Raw genomic sequence first — 14,514 nt, forward strand, 5'->3', positions numbered from 1 at the left:
ATTTGACAGTGGTTGACTTGGTGAACAGACAGAGGGCCAGGGATCTCAGGGTAATGCAGCTGTTGAGGAGGTTTATGCTGCGTTGCTTGTTTTTGAATATCATATTTAAGGCTGCACATATTCCTGCGATCAACAATTCTATCGTAGATTCCCTGTCTTGTTTGCAGTGGCAGCGTTTCCGCACATTGGCACCTGGCTCAGAGGAGCACAAGACAGCGGTCCCGGCAGACATTTGGGAGTGGGGGGCATGATGGTCATGAGACTAGTGGAGATGTCGCTAGCGGAATCCACTGTGAGGAGTTATCGCCTAGCATGGTTGGAATTTCAGGACTTTTAGGTTTTTGAAGGGCAGTTCTGGAGGCAGGAGCGGGGAGCACTTGAGGCTCGAGTGTTGCGTTTTGTAATATTTCTGATACAGAGGGGCTTATAGCCAGCCACAATCGGGGGCAAGTTGTCAGGAGTGTCCTTCTATGGGAAGTTGTACTTTGGCTGGGATCCGGCGAAGGACGACATTTTGTGAAAAATGCTGAAAGGTTGAAGGAGGGCAAGATCGGGGTCAGGTAGTGTAGTGCGCAAAGCTATGACATTTGAGTTGCTCTTGGAAATGTTGCATGTGCTGCCAGTTTGTTGTGTGAATGCCCATGAGGTGGCTCTTTTTTTCATTTGTGTATGATATGGATGTTTTTGGGGGCTTTTTGTGTGTCAGAATTGTTGGGTGGGGGAAAGCTTGTGGAGTGAGGGTGGGGGATGTGAAACAGCAGGGTTAGCACTTGGGTATCTGGTTGAGGTGGTCAAAAACGGATCAACTAGGCCAGGGGAAATGGATATGGGTTGGACAGAGGGGGCGTGGTGGAAGCATGTCCAGTGCATGTCCAGACAGTTTCAAGGAGCAGGGGGAGTGTGTTTTGTCATGTGAATAGTAAGAAACTTACGGCTTTCCATGCCTGGGGAGGCAGGCGGGTAATTTTGGTACTCACTCCTTTAGGATTGGTGCGGCAACTGTGGAGCTGGTTGGGTTGGGGCTGGGACCAAATCAGGCATATTGGGAGGTGGCGGTCTAAATGTTGCAAGAGATATGTGAGGGCTTTATTTGGAGTCTTTTCAGGGGACATAGTAGGTTGTGCCACATTGGGGTGGGGGGTCTTTTTCATGTGTTGGGTTAAGGAGAGAGGGGCGCGGGATATTGTTGCACACTGACGTTTGTTTCTCCTTCCAGGTTGCGTAAGTGGCCCAGAGAAAGCAAAAGTGGTCACATGGCTGGTCGGAAACTCCTTCATTCAATTGGGCGGCGAAATGTGTGGAAAAGCAAGTTTATGGATGATCACTGGGACTTCCAAGTAGCAGGCATGAGGTGTTGTGGTGGGGAAAGAGCAGAATGAGGTGGGGCAATTTGCTTCCTTTTATAACAACGATCATGCCGACATGGGGATGTCCTGCTGTATTGGTATTACACCTTGGGGAAAACAATCTTATCCGCCTATCTGGGCTCACCCTACTGCAACACATGCAGCAGGATCTGGCATTGCTGAGGCAAAACATGCATGGGACCTGTTTAGTGTGGATGGAATTTGTGCCCAGGAGAAAATGGAGTGGAGCACTGAAACATGGGGCTATTGAAAGGGCTCGGAGGAAGCTCAATCGGGCTATGTGGGTTTTCTGTTGGGCGCATGCCATTAAGGCGCTGACGCACAAAGGGATTAAGGAGGACAAACAGGTGCTTTTCAGGATGATGGAGTGCATCTGTCGGAAATGTGGAATGCGCATTTCATGTTGGAAATGTTGGAGAAACTATGGCAGAGTGAGCCTGTTTAAAGGTTACAAGGTGTTGCAGTGGGTTCGCTGGTGGAGCAGCAAAATGCCCAAAGGGTTTGTGCTGGGTGGGAGCCAGATGTGAGCCTGGCCACCCTTCCAGGGGGAAAAAGAAGAATGTGAAGGATGACAGAGTGGGGGATGCCCGATTCAGACAGGAGACAAAATGAAAAGGGGTGTGTGTGGGAGAATGGAAGTGGAGGCTGGGTGAACGGAGGAAAAGTGGAGGAATGAAGTGAGAATGGAAGATGGGGGAGTTCCAAAGGTTAAAGATGAAAAGTTGTTTATTTAAATTTCCAGTTATGTTGATGTTATGATATGATGAGCAATCCTAATAAATGGCCTTTTACACTAGTCAATGTGTCGAAGTCTATGTCCCTATGTAGGGCCCCGTGAAGAGTAGGACACAGTCTGTCTCTCCATGGGAGCATTCGAGCCGGAAGGAGACGGCCAAGGTCAGGATAGGCTGGGGGTTAGAAAGGGAGGGTCTAGGGTGTGTGGTATATAGGGAGGGGCTTGGGGTTGGATCAGCCTCTTCTGTGCCAGCCTGTCGTGCTGCAACGAGGTTGGCCACCCGCCCTACATTAGAAAAAGGGGGGGTGCTTGGGTATGGGAGTATGTGTATGGGGGTACTGTGGGGGGGATTAGTATGCCAGTGTTAGGGCATGTTGCTCAGTCCGGGCAGTAGATGAAGGAGGGTGGAGAGTCAGAGGCAGGCCTTGCCACCCTTCCAGTGGGGAAAAAGAAGCAGGTGAAGGATGACAGAGTGAGAGATGCCCGATTCAGACAGGAGACGAAAGGAAAAGGGGTGTGTGTAGGAGAACGGAAGAGGAGGCTGGGTGAATGGAGGAAAAGTGGGGGAATGAAGTGAGAATGGAAGACGGGGGAGTTCCAAAGGTTAAAGATGAAAAGTTGTTAATTTAAAGTTCCAGTTATGTTGATGTTATATTATGATGAGCAAGCCTGTCCTAATAAATGGCCCTTTACACTAGTCAATGGGTGTCGACGTCTATGTCCCGAGGGCACGACGTGTCCCTAGTTGGATCGATGGTTGTTTTTGCTTTACTCATACATTGAGATATATGTGAAATAAGTTTTTATTGAGATTTTAAGGGATATTGCCTTTTGCATTTCACTTCCACATTGTTTAACTTCATTTAGCTGTTTTAACTGGGGCAGTCTGATTTGACTTTCTGCTGCTATTGAGACGACGGGGGTATTTTTATACTTTTGAAGCGATGTCGGCAGATGATGGCAGCAGACCTGTGATGTGTTAGACCACATGGGTTCTGCATTAGCTCCGCTGCAGTATTTTTGACACCCACCATTTCTGGAGGAGGGACGGATTGAGGGTGAGTCAGGGTCTATCTGAGAGACTGGAAACATTGATTTAAACATTGGTGGATGCAGCGGGCGTGCCAAAGGCAAGCGCACCTGTACGTGCACAACTTTCGCCAGGTGCCATGACTCCTGCCCGTTTCAACAGAGGTGACAAGAAGCCTTAATAGATAGCAATAGATAATAGATAATAATAAGAATAGGGCTAAATGTGGGATGGGGTCTGGGACTACTCCTGGACCATTTTCCTGAGCCAGTTGCAAATGGGAATATCAGAATGTAGAAGAGTCATCTAAAATCGGGGGGAACTACAAGAGTTTAGAGAGTCTGGCAACTTTTCAACCCCGGTCCAAATACCACAGGGCTTGGAATTGAGCACAATTTACATGCTTTGAATTTCAAATGTGTGTACTTCAGTGCTAGATCCATGCCCGAACACTGCATGGAAATATATGGGCACTATCAATAATGCTAAACATGACTTGATATTTATTAAAGAAACTTGGGTCAATAGCCATTTCCTGTCCGATTTAACACTTGCAGTGCTAGCTGGGTACAGCATTTTAAAACGTGATCGGAGGGCAGACATGGTAGCGCTATTGCAGTTATTTGTAAGGATTCCTGCAAATGTACGGCAGTGAGCAATTCTCCAAATGGAGACTGTGAGATATTATTCTTCCAGTGCAGTTGTACTGGGTGAAGTCATTCTCTAAAGCCCCCCCCCCAGTTATAACTCACAGCCGCAAACTAACCGATTTGCTCCACTGTCCCCATTGGTCCTAAAGTATAACCGCTTCTTGCTAATTGGCAATTTAAATATTCACTTTGAGAACAAGACGGCCTCCATCGACAGCACGCTGGAAAATGAGATGCAAATTTTACATCTTAAACAATGGATAGAAGGCCCGACTCATAAGGCAGGACCCACTCTGGACCTGCTATTTTCCAACACTGGAATGATTAAGACCCATAGGGGGTCATTCTGACCTCGGCGGTAAAAGGCGCTTACCGCCGGTCAGAAGACCGCCATAACACCGCCACGGCCGCGGGAAACCGCCACGGTCATTCTGACCCGCAACAGGCAAACCGCCAAAAACCCGACATCCACAAAAGTCCGCCACACCAACGGCCAGCGAAAAACTGGCGATGACCAAACCTCCATCGTCACGCCAACAGAAATACGCCCATTCCATTCCGACCCACGAATCCACGCGGCGGTCTTTCAACCGCGGTATTCCATTGGCGGTACACACCGCCGCAGTCAAAATACACACACAGCTCCAAAACACTGCCACATTGGACATTTTGAAATACACACACCTGATACACATACAAACACCCCTCCCACACACCCAACACAATATAAAACACACACCCACATCACCCACAAACCCCTACGACCACCATTTATTGACTAAGGCCAGAGAGAGACACCACCAGCTAGTACAGAGCATTCACAGGCACGTTACACCATCACTCACACAACATCCACGCACAGAACACCACACACCACCACACTCATCACCAGAAACACCACCCCACACCTCATCCACACCACCCAATGGCACCCCAAAGACACCCCAGGTTTTCAGACGCTGAACTCAGGGTCATGGTGGAGGAAATAGTTCGGGTAGAGCCCCAGCTCTTCGGGACACAGGTGCAGCACACCACCATTGCCAGGAAGATGGAGCTATGGCAAAGAATAGTGGACAGGGTCAACGATGTGGGTCAGCATCCACGAAATCGGGACGACATCAGGAAGCGGTGGAATGACCTACGGGGGAAGGTGCGTTCCATGGTATCCAGACACAACATCGCGGTGCAGAAGACTGGCGGCGGACCCCCACCTCAACCCCCAGAATTTACAACATGGGAGGAACAGGTCTTGGCGATCCTGCATCCTGGAGGCCTCGCAGGAGTAGGCGGAGGAATGGACTCTGGTAAGTCTAATCTCAACTACTTCATCCCCCCCCACCCACGGGCATGCCAAATCATACCCCCACCCTCCCCGCCCACCCCCATCACACATCCTCCTTGCTAATGTCTCACCATCACAACCCACCCATCCCAACACCAAGCCCTGCATGCGACCACAAACCATGGACACCCATCACCTAAGCATGCCCACTGCACATACCCAACCCCCCCCAAACCACCGTCACAACAGCCCCCACAAGGGAATGCCAGCACTGGGGGACACGGGCACCCACCCATTGCATGCTATGGCACACACAGAAGCAATAACCATACTCTTATACCCCTGCAGGACCCGAACGCCACGACACCGCCCAGGAGGGTCCAGAAATGTCCATTCCACCCCCAGAAGAGGCCCACAGTGATGATAGCAGCTCTGTCTCCCTGGACCCAGATGACCAGCCCGGCCCATCGGGGACCTCGGGACAGTCGGTTCCCCTCACACAGCCACAGGCCACAGCAGACCTACCCCCCTCTGGGAACACCAGCACAGCACCCACCCAGCGGGCCCATGCCTCTGTCTCCAGGACACGTCATGTCAGCGGTGTGTCCACCACTACAGGGCACCCAGGTTAACCCACCACCCCAACAACAACAGGGACCTGGGGGCAGTGGTAGTGGGCACACGGTCCAGGGGACAGAGGCCCAGGGAAACAGGGGAACCGGGAGGGCTGCTGTGCGACATGGGGGGGACAGGCCCAGGGAACTCACTCTCCACGAGGACATATCCTCCATCATGGGAGCATACCACCACTCCCAGGAGACGATGGCGACGGTCCTGCCCCTGCTCCACCTTCCACAGACATATGGACAATGCAACTGTGAGACTGAAAATCTGGACTCTGCCATGGACATTCCTCCACCATCACCCATCACCGAATTGCAACCATTTCACAAAATTGAGCACTTTAATAAACACACTTGTTGCACAAAAATAATCTGGAGTCTGCCTGTATTTTTGAACAAATGTATTACACAGAACCGTGCCAAAATGTCCAGTTACATTGTGATGACAACATACCACTGTCACACAGCTGTAGTCCATGGGGAAACAAAGCAGCGGTCACGGAGTGGGGCCCACATCTCTGAAATTGGAAGGGAAAGTCACAACTCAGTTAACATACACTGGGGGAACTCAGACAGTAGAGAGGCAGGAGACTTTAAGAAAATGTAAAATGCCGGTGTTGATTCTTACCTGTATGTCATTGAAAATACTGCAGTATTACTGTGTCCCTGTTGTCTGTGTCGTCCTCTTCGTCTTCCTCCTCTTCACTCTCCGCAGGCTCCACAGTTGCCACAACACCACCATCTGGACCATCCTCCTGCAGGAAAGGCACCTGGCGTCGCAAAGCCAGGTTGTGAAGCATACAGCAGGCCACGATGATATGGCACACCTTCTTTGGTGAGTACATTAGGGATCCACCTGTCATATGGAGGCACCTAAACCTGGCCTTCAGGAGGCCGAAGGTCCGCTCGATCACCCTCCTAGTACGCCCATGGGCCTCATTGTACCGTTCCTCTGCCCTTGTCCTGGGATTCCTCACTGGGGTCAGTAGCCATGACAGGTTGGGGTAACCAGAGTCACCAATTAGCCACACACGGTGTCTCTGAAGTAGTTCCATCACGTAAGGGATGCTGCTATTTCGCATGATGTACGCGTCATGCACTGACCCAGGGAACTTGGCATTTACATGGGAGATGTACTGGTCAGCCAAACAGACCACCTGGACATTCATGGAATGATAACTTTTTCTGTTCCTGTACACCTGTTCACTCGTGCTGGGGGGGAACAAAGCAACATGTGTCCCATCAATTGCACCAATGATGTTGGGAATATGTCCAAGCGCATAGAAATCACCCTTCACTGTAGCCAAATCGCCCACCTCAGGGAAAACAATGTAGCTCCGCATGTATTTCAGCAGGGCAGACAACACTCTAGACAACACCTTGGAAAACATAGGCTGAGACATCCCTGATGAAATGGCCACTGTTGTTTGAAATGACCCACTTGCCAAAAAATGGAGTACTGACAGCACCTGCACTAGAGGGGGGATCCCTGTGGGTTGGCGGATGGGTGACATCAGGTCTGGCTCCAGCTGGGCACACAGTTCCTGTATAGTGGCTCTGTCAAGCCTGTATGTCAGTATGACATGTCTTTCTTCCATTGTCGACAGGTCCACCAGCGGTCTGTACACGGGAAGATTCCTCCATCTCCTCGCAAGTCCCAGCGGACGGTGCCTAGGAAGGACAACATGGAGCACAGAGTCAATCGACCCACAGGTACGTTCCCACAGCTTGCACAGTACACGATTCTCAATGCATTGAATGGCTTGTATGAGTGTTGATGCAAGGCCTAGGCATGTGTGACGCAGTAGAAATTAAGATATGGGGGCCCTTGAAATGGCGGCTGCCTGACCTGTGAAGTGCGACAGTGGGATGTGAGGTCAATGCGCTGGCGTGGCACACCGTGGCGGTAGGCGGTCGAAGACCGCGGCGCAAAGCCGCATTGGTTAACATTGAACCCTATGGGTTTCAGGAGCCAATGACGATGTGCGCCGGCGGTACGCCCCGCCGCGGTACGCACCGCCGCTGGCGTGACCGCCATTTTCTATCTGCTTAATCACTCGATACCTGATCATCCACAGGAGAGGACCTATACTGCAAGTGCTGCTGTGACCTCGGTCTGGAAGAGACAATGGCTGCTGCGACTGGGGAAAGGGCCCCTGCCTTCACTTCTGAAGAATTGGAGAAACTCGTGGATGGGGTCCTCCCCCAGTGTGCGCTACTCTCCGGTCCTCCAGACCAACAGGTAAGTACACTGGGACCATGCTTTGTGGCCAATGCCTGGGTTGAGTGGGGTGAATGAAAGATGGTGGGGAGGGGTGCGAATGAGGCATGCATCAAACGACAGATGAGAGCATGTGCCACATGGCAAGGGTGGGGATGGGGGGCCACTCACATCGAGCATGCAGAAGGTGATGATTTTTTATTTTCTCCCCCTGTACATGTCACATAGGTCAGCGTCCATCAGAAAATCAACATTTGGCGTGCCATCGCCAAGGACGTCCGGACCCTGGGGGTCCACAACAGACAGGGCACCCACTGCCGGAAGAGGTGGGAGGACATCCGCCGCGGGAGCAGGAAGACTGCTGAGGCTCTGCTGGGGATGGCCTCCCAACGTAGGAGGGGTGCCAGTCGTACCTTGACCCCCCTGATATCCCGGATCCTGGCGGTGGCCTACCCCGATTTGGATGGGCGCGTGAGGACATCACAGCAGACACAAGGGGGTGAGTACAAGCACATTCTGCTGATTTTGCGCACATTGGAGGTGTCTGGGTGGGGGAGGAGGGCTGTGGGTATCCCTAGGCCAGGGCAATTTCTGTAGGCTAGGCCCCTCCGTTAGGCATGGCCCTGTGCCCCCGCCCCCCACCTCTGTAGGTTGCCTAGTACAGCTATTCATGGCCCTGAGTCACCTATGTGTGTAGTTGTCGTCCATAGGCTTGTAGGCCATGTCCTACGGATTGAGTAGTGTACCCCAAGTGCGCGGCGTAGTGCAGGGGGCTTCTGTGTCTGTCCTCTCCGCCAACGGTGTCGCCAATGCATGCACTCAACATGTCTTTGTTTCTCCCCCCCCCCCTTTTTGGTGGTCTTCCTGTTCATGTGTGCATTAGCATCATCAGGCGGAGGAGAAGTGGCATCGGAGCACGAGGGAGCTGCATCTCACATGGCCATGGAGGGCCATGCAACTGACTCAGAATTCACCAGTGAGACGGAGGGCGAGGGGAGCTCCACAGCGGGGACACGTGGTGACACCAGCGACACAGACACGTCCTCGGAAGGGAGCTCCCTTGTGGTGGCGGCAACATCCGTGCCCACCGCAACAAGAGGTACAGCCGCCACCCAGCGCACCAGCTCCGCCCTCCCAGCAGCCCCTCAGCCTTCGCCCCGTGCCCGCTCACCCAGGAAGGTGGGCATCTCCTTCGCCCCAGGCACCTCAGGCCCTGACCCAGTTACCCCTGCTGCCCTCAGTGAGGAGGTCATTGACCTCCTGAGGACGCTCATTGTTGGGCAGTCTACCCTTTTGAATGCCATCCAGGGTGTAGAAAGGGAGGTGCACCGGAGTAATGCATACCTGGAGGGCATTCATTCGGGTCAGGCTGCCCATCAGCGATCGTTCAACGCTCTGGCCTCAGCACTGATGGCAGCCATTGTCCCTGTCTCCTGCCTTCCTCCTCCAACTTCCTCAACCCAGTCCCACTCCCCTGTACCTCTGCCTATCCCAGACACACCTACAGACCTGCCTGCACACACCTCAACACCCAAGGGAAGTTCATCCAGACATAAGCACCACACATCCCACAAGCATTCACCCAAGCAACATCCACATGCAGACATGCCAACAGCCACTGCCTCCTCTGTGTCCCCCTCCTCCTCGTCTCCCTCCTCCCTCCCTGTGACGTCTCCACTCACACTTGCATGCACCACATCTTCAGCCACTACGTCCATCACCAGCACACCCACCAGAACACTCCGCACACGTGCAGTCACCACCCCCACTACCATTTACACATCCCCTGTGTCCTCTCCCAGTGTGTCTGTCACCCCCTCTTCCAAACCACACAAACGCAGTCAGCCACCCACCCAACAGCCATCCACCTCACGACAGCCTCCAGCACAAGCACCTGCACCCAAAGACACCAGACTTCACTCTCCTACAACCACATCCTCTTCCTCCACTCCCATACCCACTACAACTACCCGTCCCTGTCTTTCTAAATTGATTTTCCTTTCCAACCTTGACCTCTTTCCAACAACTGACCCACCCCCTCCATCTCTTAAGACTCCAATCAGCACCTCAGCCACCACAAAACCTGGACCTACAAAGACAATAGTCCAAGGATTTTGGAGTCCACCACCTTCAAGGCCAGCTACTTCTGCCAGGAGTAAAGGGCCAGCCCACCCCCTGAAAAAAAAAGCCAAGAAAGCCAGTGCCCGGCGCGACAGGCCAAAGACAGCAGGCTCCAAAAGCACTACCCTGGCACCGTCAGGGAGTGGGGTGCCACCTGGCACACCGCCAAAGGGAGGAAAGGGCCACAGACGAGCAGGGAAGGGCGGCAAGGGCAGCACGCCCGACAAGTCCGGCAGCAGGCGAGCTGCCCAGGAGGGCCCCACCAGCCCCATTCCAGGTGTGCAGGAGGACACCCACGGGCCCGGGACGGCAGCACAGGAGGGCCCCGCAAGCGACAAGACAGATGTGCACGAAGGGCCCGGCAGCCACATGTCAGGTGGCGAGTGAAATCCATGTAATGGCCGGATCTGGTGACCTGGACACACATGTCAAGCACCGCTGAACAGGGCCCTTCAAGTCAAGCACTGCTGAACAGGGCACCGCCGTCTCAAGAACCTCTGAACAGGGCCCTTCAAGTCAAGCACCGCTGAACAGGGCCCTTCAAGTCAAGAACCGCTGAACAGGGCCCTTCAAGTCAAGCACCACTGAACAGGGCACTGCCGTCTCAAGAACTGCTGAACAGGGCCCTTCAAGTCAAGGACCGCTGAACAGGGCCCTTCAAGTCAAGCACCGCTGAACAGGGCCCTTCAAGTCAAGCACCGCTGAACAGGGCCCTTCAAGTCAAGAACCGCTGAACAGGGCCCTTCAGGTCAAGCACCGCTGAACAGGGCACCGCCGTCTCAAGAACCGCTGAACAGGGCCCTTCAAGTGAAGCACCGCTGAACAGGGCACCGCCGTCTCAAGAACCGCTGAACAGGGCCCTTCAAGTCAAGGACCGCTGAACAGGGCCCTTCAAGTCAAGCACCGCTGAACAGGGCCCTTCAAGTCAAGCACCGCTGATCAGGGCCCTTCAAGTCAAGCACCGCTGAACAGGGCCCTTCAAGTCAAGAACCGCTGAACAGGGCCCTTCAGGTCAAGCACCGCTGAACAGGGCACCGCCGTCTCAAGAACCGCTGAACAGGGCCCTTCAAGTCAAGGACCGCTGAACAGGGCCCTTCAAGTCAAGAACCGCTGAACAGGGCCCTTCAAGTCAAGCACCGCTGAACAGGGCCCTTCAAGTCAAGAACCGCTGAACAGGGCCCTTCAGGTCAAGCACCGCTGAACAGGGCACCGCCGTCTCAAGAACCGCTGAACAGGGCCCTTCATCTCAAGCACCGCTCCGCTGGGCCCTTCAACTCAAGCACCGCTCCGCTGGGCACCGCCGTCTCTGCACCGCTGGGCCCTTCATCTCAAGCACCGCTCCGCTGGGCCCTTCATCTCAAGCACCGCTCCGCTGGGCCCTTCAACTCAAGCACCGCTCGGCTGGGCACCGCCGTCTCTGCACCGCTCCGCTGGGCACCGCCGTCTCAAGCACCGCTGGCCCATTGGCAGAAGGGGCAGGCCCGCATCTGTGTCGGGCAGGGCTGCACGGAGCACTCTGGGCACCATGCCTCCTCCAGAACCAGTGGAGTCTGTAATCCACTTGTGAGACTGTGGCTTTGCACTCCCCAGGATGGCACAGTGGGCAATCCACCCACTGTAGAGACTTGTGAGACTGTGGCTTTGCACTCCCCAGGATGGCACAGTGGGCAATCCACCCACTGTAGAGACTTGTGAGACTGTGGCTTTGCACTCCCCAGGATGGCACAGTGGGCAATCCACCCAACGTAGAGACTTGTGAGACTGTGGCTTTGCACTCCCCAGGATTGAACAGTGGCCATGGAGGCCCCTCATGGATCTGGCGTCGTGGACTCATCTGGCTGAGGTGCCCCCCTTCTCTTCCCCCTGAGGTGCCTGTAGTTTTGCTATCTGATGCCCCTGCAGTGTTCTCTCCATTGGAGTCGGGTATCCTGTGGGGGCTTTGCCCATGTGTTTAGGCCCATTGGCCCACGAACAATGGCTGATACCCAATTTGGACTGGACAATTTACATATGTATATATAGTTATAGATGTTTGATATATTTTTTTACTTAGCCGTACAATATACTTCTAATTTCATGATCATTTTATTTTGTCTTTGCATTCTTCCGGGGGGTTTGGGGGTGTCACTCTGAGTTGTTGCTCTGCATTGATGTGTATGTAGTTGTGGGTGAGGGTGAGGGTGGGTGTGTCGCGTATGTGTGTCCCCGTAATTTTTTGCCTCCCCCCTCCCCTGTGTCGTAGGTGCAGTACTCACCGTTGTCTTCTGCGCCGGCGTTCGTGCTCCTGGTAGAGGAGCAGGAAGAGAATAGCTGGTAGGATGTGTAGTTCGGGTTCCATGCTGTCCAGATTCCTCGTGGAGTGTGTAGAGGTGAGCGTTTTCCGTTCGTAATGGCTGTTTCCGCCGTGTTTTTATTGGCGGGGCTACCGCCCCGGAAAAGGTGGCGGATTGGTGGGTTGTGATAGGGTGGGCGGTAAATTGTCTCCCGTCTGTCTGTTTGCGGTGACCGCTGTTTGTTTGTCCCGCCGTGGCGGTCGGAGTGTTAAAGTGGCGGTCTCTGTTGGCGGTTTCCGCCAGGGTCAGAATTCCATTTTTTTTACCGCCTGCCTGTTGGCGGGTTGGCCGCCGCTTTAACACCGACTGCCAGGGTTGGAATGACCCCCATAGTCTTGACCCTATCCTCTGGTCTGACAATTTTTTATTATTTTTTCATTCATGTTGTGTAGTGGTGTATCAGCGAATTCCAGCACTACCTCTGCCCAGAAGAGAGCTTGGAGAAAAATCTGTCCTGAGTCCTTTACCCAATACCTTTAGCCCTCCTGGGATCAGAGATGACGCCCACTAGAAAATATTTTATGGGATTTTAATACAGCCATAATTAAGGCATTGGATGCATGCGCTCCTTGGAAGTCATGCGAGTCCTCTACAACATCCTCATCAGAAAAGTGGTGTTCTAACCAACTTAGATTAGGAAAGAGGAATTGCAAAGCCTTGAGTGCCGGTGGCAGCTATCAAAGGACCTCAAAGATCAGCTGGCATATAAAACCACCCTGAAAGCTTATCATAAGGCAGTCAGAAATGCAAAAACACAGTACTTTCTGAAAGGATAAAAGGGGAACAGCGGCTCATCGAGGGAGATGTTTAAAACAATGAAGGAACCGACTCATGCTGAATGTCTAACTCAGTGGTTCCCAACCTTTTGACTTCTGTGGCCCCCTACATTTGGTCAATACTGGAACCCAGGGACCCCCACTAAATCATTATTGGAATCCAGGGACCCCCCCAACTGAGTCATTACTAAACGCTGGGAACCTAATCTGCTAATATTATTTAATTTTCTCAGCAGTCACGGACCCCCTGAGGAGACTCCGCGGACCCCGAGGGGTCTCCAGACTACAGGTTGTGGACCACTGGTCTAAATCACACAATCGATACTTCAGCTCAGCGCTGTGAAGAGCTGACTGAATTTTTCAATGAGAAAATACAGAAGATTTATGCAACTTTTGAAGACTAACCTCCTCTAGTGGAGAGCTCTTTTAAGAATTTTAGAATTTTGACTCTCACGGGAGAGCTTTGGCCCATTTACGCAGCTTGAAACTGTTAGCGCGGCTTTGGCCTATTTATTTTGTGTAAAAAATAGCGAGCATTCGGCCTTGCTTAAGGTCGATTAATCTTTTGACTCGTTTAAATTGATACTGTTAGGTATTTTAACGCACATTAATAATAAGCAGTTCAACAATAATAGAGAGTCAGTAAAGAACACACCATGACCAATTTGTCCTCAAATAACCACACCAATTGGTATCAATTAAAAGGCTTCTTTCCCTATATTAACAATGCTAAAATCATGAAGATTAGTTTCAACGTCAAATGATAAAGATAAAGAAACATCACAGGCTGTCTATATCCCCTAAAGTATCTTAACTTGAATAAAGCAACAAGAACGATAATCTCAACAGCGAAAACACTCATTAATAGCAGCAATATTTGAGAAAAAGATATGTAACACATTTGTTCAGCAAGCAAAATTAACATCAGTTCATTGGCATGATGAAACCCCTCAGTAACCTCAGATTAGCATTAGCATGCTGGGCTTCATGCAAATGTTTTAGTAACACTAATTTGGAAAACATCTAACTATGGCAATATCAAAATAAACAGCAGTATTAGACCAACTTAGCAGCTTTAGCAGTTGGTACCTGAACAACAAAAGACAAATAACAATGCGCAGACCAATCATAATTACCTAATACCTAGGAAAGCCAACAAAGCGGTTACGACTTCATCAGGGGGACAGCAGCATCAGCATCAAGATAGGGCAGGGTGAGGGGGACAGTTTAGGATTTGGACTTTAAGATCACTAAAGCATCAAAGTATTAGTTCAGCATTAGAACAGGCATAATAAAATACCAAGTTGTCAGTAGACTGATTGGTAAAGCATGAAATGTCAAAGTGACAGATTACTATGAAAGGCTCAAGAGCAAA

The sequence above is a fragment of the Pleurodeles waltl genome, chromosome 3_1 (genome assembly GCF_031143425.1).
Source record: "Pleurodeles waltl isolate 20211129_DDA chromosome 3_1, aPleWal1.hap1.20221129, whole genome shotgun sequence".
NCBI lineage: Eukaryota > Metazoa > Chordata > Amphibia > Caudata > Salamandridae > Pleurodeles > Pleurodeles waltl.